The sequence below is a fragment of the Aythya marila genome, assembly GCF_965140915.1.
Source record: "Aythya marila genome assembly, chromosome: 2".
Taxonomy (NCBI): Eukaryota; Metazoa; Chordata; class Aves; order Anseriformes; family Anatidae; genus Aythya; species Aythya marila.
Window position 1 is genome coordinate 21,549,309 of NC_139043.1, and position 5,456 is coordinate 21,554,764.

The window sequence follows — 5,456 nt, forward strand, 5'->3', positions numbered from 1 at the left end:
TTGTATCCAGTTTGTGTAATATATTGTAAATCAGATTCATATCATGTAATTCAGATAAGAGGTCCTTAGTTATAAGGTGTTCACATCTTAAAATTAATGTACTAGGAGATAGGTAAACACAGCCAAGACAGACTTACTTTGAAAGTAAGTCTTTCTTCTTAGGCAAGCCACCGCTTCAGCGTGTATATGATTTTTATCAAAACCAGAAACTTCATAAGGTACATACATTTCAAAAAAAAAAAAAAAAAAAAGACCAGAAAGTAAAGACAGCCTGCTTATAAACAAGGAGGAACACTGCTATAAACTGTGCCACTTTCTATCCACCCACCAAGAAAAAACCATCTACTTGAAACAGAATCCAAACATACCAAAGATTTTTGTGTTGAAAGATTTCTCTCACATGCATTGAGATGCCTTTCAGCATTAAGACCCTGATGTTTGTAAGTTCTGCAGGGGAAGAAGAGGCAGATGACTTCTCTCTAGCTTATTTCTCTCCAGTGTCTTTTCTCGAATGCTTGACATCACAATTTACTTGTGAGAAAGTTGTAAATGCTTTCTCTCTTAATATAGACCTCATGCTCTTACTCTGTCAACACACGGGAATACTATAATCTTTGCAGCAGTTCACTGGTCATTTTAGAGTATTTAAACAACATTCTCACAATATTTAAAGAAATCAGAAAGTTAGCTTTCTGGAAGATTGTATTGTTGTAAAATATTGTTATGAAGACATTCTAAAACATTATTTACAAAGATCATTTTAAGAACTTTACTATTCTATACTTTAACTAAACCAAATATAAATAGTATAAAGAGGTCATAGAACTTAGCTGTATTTAAACCAGAATCTTTCAGATGTCAAGAATTAAAAACTAAGAAGAAAATCACAGAAAATGGGCAGAAATTTTAACATTTCTCAGAGCTTTGCTTGACAGACAAACTGAATATAACTATCACTTCAAGGAAAAATTATAGAACTACCATGTATGAACTGAAAGAACCAAAACACAAACCTATGGATGCTCACCAACAGTCACCTGATTTTATATGTAGCTAAGGCTGAGTCAGGCGATACAGGCGATAGTAGAAAGAAGGTTCTTAAAAGCTTCCTGATATAATCATAGAGCACTTTGTTTGTCTCATATTTTACTTTGCAAGACTTAAGCTCATCCTGTTCACTTCTGCAAGTACATAGAAATGAGACAGCTGATAGGAACAATGACCAAACCAATGCATAAGCAGGGTCCTGTTCAGCATTGGTTTTGCAATATCATCATCACAACAAACAATTTTGACCACTGGTAAGGAAAATAAATAAATAAAGCACTGCCAAGAAAGTAGTTTTGTTATTCTGTTATTACTTCACATGACAGAAAGAAATTTCTTCTAAATACCCAAATGTGTTCATCATACCAACAAGTCCCAAGACAGCAGCAGACCTGAATTTCCTTTGCTGTCAGTGGAGAGAAAGAGAGGCTGTAATAGCACAGCTTGGATTTCGTAGCCCTCTGTGAACATCTCAGATATCCAGCCTTACCTGGGCCTGCATTCCTGAATGGGATACGTACAGTGCTGTGCTAAGTAGAAAAACTTAATAAATACTAATTCTGGATAACCATTTTGTTTTTTCTCAGGAAAGGCAGCACCTTAAGCTTTTATTTTTAACAACCTGGTCTGGTGGGAGGTGTCCCTGCTCATAGCAGGGGGTTGGAACTGGGTGATCTTTAAGGTCACTTCTAACCCAAACCATTCCATGATTCTGTGATTATTTGTGAAGCCTTACATGTTTCTTTATCTTCATAGGAATTACATTGATTTTTTTAACTGTTACTTATTACCTTTTTTAAAATAAATATATATATATATTCAGTTTTCCAGTATAAAGCAAATGGTATTAACTTCATTTCTCAGTCTGCCTACACCTATTTCAGCTATCTGTTTTATAGGAAAAAAAATCTCACTGCTGATCTGGGAGATAAAGCACCTTAGTTCACTCTCAGAAAAGAATTCATCTCAAACATGAAATACAAGCTGCAAATCCTCTCCAGACAGGATGGAAAAAGGGAACACCAATAAGCATTCTTTGCCGATCACATTATACTCAGTTTTCTCTCCCATTCTTTAATAACAGAGCAATCCTAAGTGATAGCTGTGGATTTTTTATTTTATTTTTTAATTACAGAGCCCTGCATGACAATGGGCTGTATACAACCAGAGCAGTGGGAGACACGTCAATGTCATCTGCACAGGAAATAATTATAAAGTCATAAACTGCCATTTCTCATTAATCTAAGTGCCAAAAGCCTTTTGGATACACATCTTTAATCCCCTTGTAACTTTAAAAGTACACTGGTGGTCTCTGTAAGATTTCTTCCTGCATAATAATATCCATATGCAATTGAAGAGTAGCTCAACAAAATTTGGGAGTCGAGCAGAACACAGCTTGAAATTAATGCAATGCCATAATGTATTGATAGTAGTTACTACCTTTCCATACTACACTCACTTCTAGTTATTTGCCATGGATGAAAAGAAATGCAGCAGAAAAATGGCAGTTCACAGATGGAACAAAGACCTTAATAAAGGATGAGGAGGTTTTTCTCACCAGGAAATAAGCTTTTTAGAAATGAAAGACAAATGTTGAGGCATGACAGAGAAAGCTGAAAGAACAAACAGTACAAAGCTGGTTTATCCGTCACTTCTGTTTGCCACATCATGGTACAAACATGAGAAAATCCAGTTTAATTCAAAGACAACAGTCTTCATATCCACTGTCAGTACTAACTCAAAATATAACCATAGACAAGAGCTCTCAGAGGTCTGACAAGAACTACCCTCCTCTAGGAAAGAAAGAAATTAGCAGTCAATTGTATTTAAGAAGAAACTTCTCTGAGCAGATTATAGGATCATTAGGTAACTGTCCAGTAGAGCACCTGGGCTGGCTTTATTTGCAGGAAAGAAGGTTATTTGGGGGGTTCTTTGTTTCTTTGTTTGCTTTAGCTTTACTTCAGATAATCTATCCTGGGACGAAACCATAGACCACACTCATTAATCACTGGTTTGATCCTGTGAGTATTAAGATGATATCTGAGAAGTCTTTGAATTCTGCCAATGCTTTTAGCAACTATTCTGTTGGGTAGTAGTTGAAAAACTTTGCAACTTATTTTTTAATAAATAAAAGTCTATGCCAGTAACGAGTATTTCAGTAAAGGCACTGAGAATTGCAGTTAATTCAGGTCTCCTTTCTCATTCAAAGAAGCCTTGTGCCCTTTTTTTTTTTTTTTTTTTTTTTCTTTTTTTGGTTTGGTTTGGTTTGTTTTTTTGTGTGTGTGGTTTTTTTGTGTTTTTTTTTTTTTTTAACATTTTTTGCAGAATATAAGAATCTTTTTTCATCAGAAAATGAACTCAAGAAAAATGAAATATTTTAAAGTATTGTGTAAACCAGTCTCCGACTACATATTATTGTGTTTTCTATATAGTAGGGAAAAAGTGAAAATTTATGTTGCAGAAAATAGTCAAATTTCATTCTAATTTCAGCAATACCTTTTTTTCTCTGCTGAAAATAACCAAGTTTGAGAATGATATTTTTATCTGACATTCAAAATTAATAATTAATGTAGTTTTGATTAATCCAAAACTGTTTAGAATCCAGGCTCAGCTCACTATTATTTAAAAAATGCATGGCACGGTGGATTCACAAGATGGTCTGACTCACTAGACCACAGCAGGGTGCATTGGGTTTGGGCATGTGTACAATGGTGGATGCCTCCCACAGGAGACTTCCCATCACATGCACAGCATGTGTCCCATTGCTGCAGAATCGCCCAGAAACATCACCAGCCTTGATGAACACACAGTTCTCCACAAAGCCAGCCTGAAGTACCTAACTTGGTGACTACTTTTCTCTTTATTCCTTCCTTTGCCTGCTTACCTTAAAATGATATTGTGACTACCCACCAAGACTTTCTGGAGGAGCAAATACAGAGATGAGTAAAGAGATTTGAGAAGTAAATATACTGAAATTTATGAGCCAAAAAGTGGCTGAGACATTCTCACAGCTATCCTACCCTCCATATTTCAAATCAAATGAAAGCTATGCAACAATTTCATAGATTGTGGTCTGAAGAGGAATCACTTCTGAGACAAGAATAGAGGGAGGGAGACTGGTGCTACCTGACCTGTAGGAGTAGCTCTGGTGGAGGGATTGGGATGATGCTGAGTGCTATTGTGAGAAGACATAGTGAAACAGTACTATAAAAGACACTTTGGGGATAAATTCTTACCTGACCTCGGGGGCTGGGCTGCTGGAGTTGCGGTAATGAGCCTTCTCACTTTTTCTCCATCTGCTCACCCACAGCTGAACTTCAGGGCAGTGTTGCTCCAAGAGATAAAGACCTTACCACCCTCTCTTGATGCAGCATGTGCTCCGCTAGATCTTAGTGGGAAAAAGATAAAGAGAAAACAAAGTCAAAACTGTTCTCCTCTTACAACATTTGATAAAAAGGGAAGGGCGAGTCTACGTTCTTGGAAATTCAGCAGCCTTGCCTTGAGTTTTTAGAAGTTTGGCAAGATCCCCGAAGTTAGTAAGAAATGTAGCAACACATTAAACACAAGAACAGCACTACACCACCCCAAAGGACCTGCTGTCTGAACGCTGTTGTGCACCAGGGATGAAACTGTTGACTCGGGCCAGAAGCATCCTAATATGTGTCATCACTTCAGCTCTTCACTGGAGAGCAATTTCAGCAGAAGTGCCCTGGTGAGCAAGCAGAGAGGCTGAATCACCTTTTTCTCTTCTACCAGGGAGTGATATGAGGAGTCAGAAAATCTCACACTGCCCCAAAGCCAAGCTGTACCTGCTACGGACTTAGAGAAAACAGCCAGTTTCATTGTCACTTGTCCAACTGGCTTCCCATTAAAATAACTGTTAAAATAAGCATTAAGTGCTGAGATTTAAGTGAAATGTCTTGTACCAGCGTGTAACAGACTCACCAGGCATTTCCTTGAGAATATTTATGAATATTGACTTTGTAAAATCTAGAGGGAAGTAGTCCAGATTCCTGGGAGCCGTGCCAATAGGTTTCAAATCCAGGAAAACAGCACTCCTGTGATGTGAAAACAGGACCAGAATCCACAGCTCCTGGAATTTAGACTAAACTAATGGTTTTCTGCAGGTTCTTTGTGTACATTTCACTAGTTTAAGGCATGCCAATGTAACGTACAGAGTAGGTGGACCAATGTTTGTATGATGACCATGCATAGATGAGCCTGTAATGTTCCCAAAGATAACGCTTGTTTGCAGAGTGAATGATGAAGTACTCTCTCAAAAGTTTCCCTCAGAACATCGGGCAGCCAAACTCAAACATTGGTCTGAAAACCACATAAAAGACCAAAGCAGCATTGGTCTGAGCACCAGCTGATAAAATCCTGCTCCACAAGACAATCTGCAGAGCACA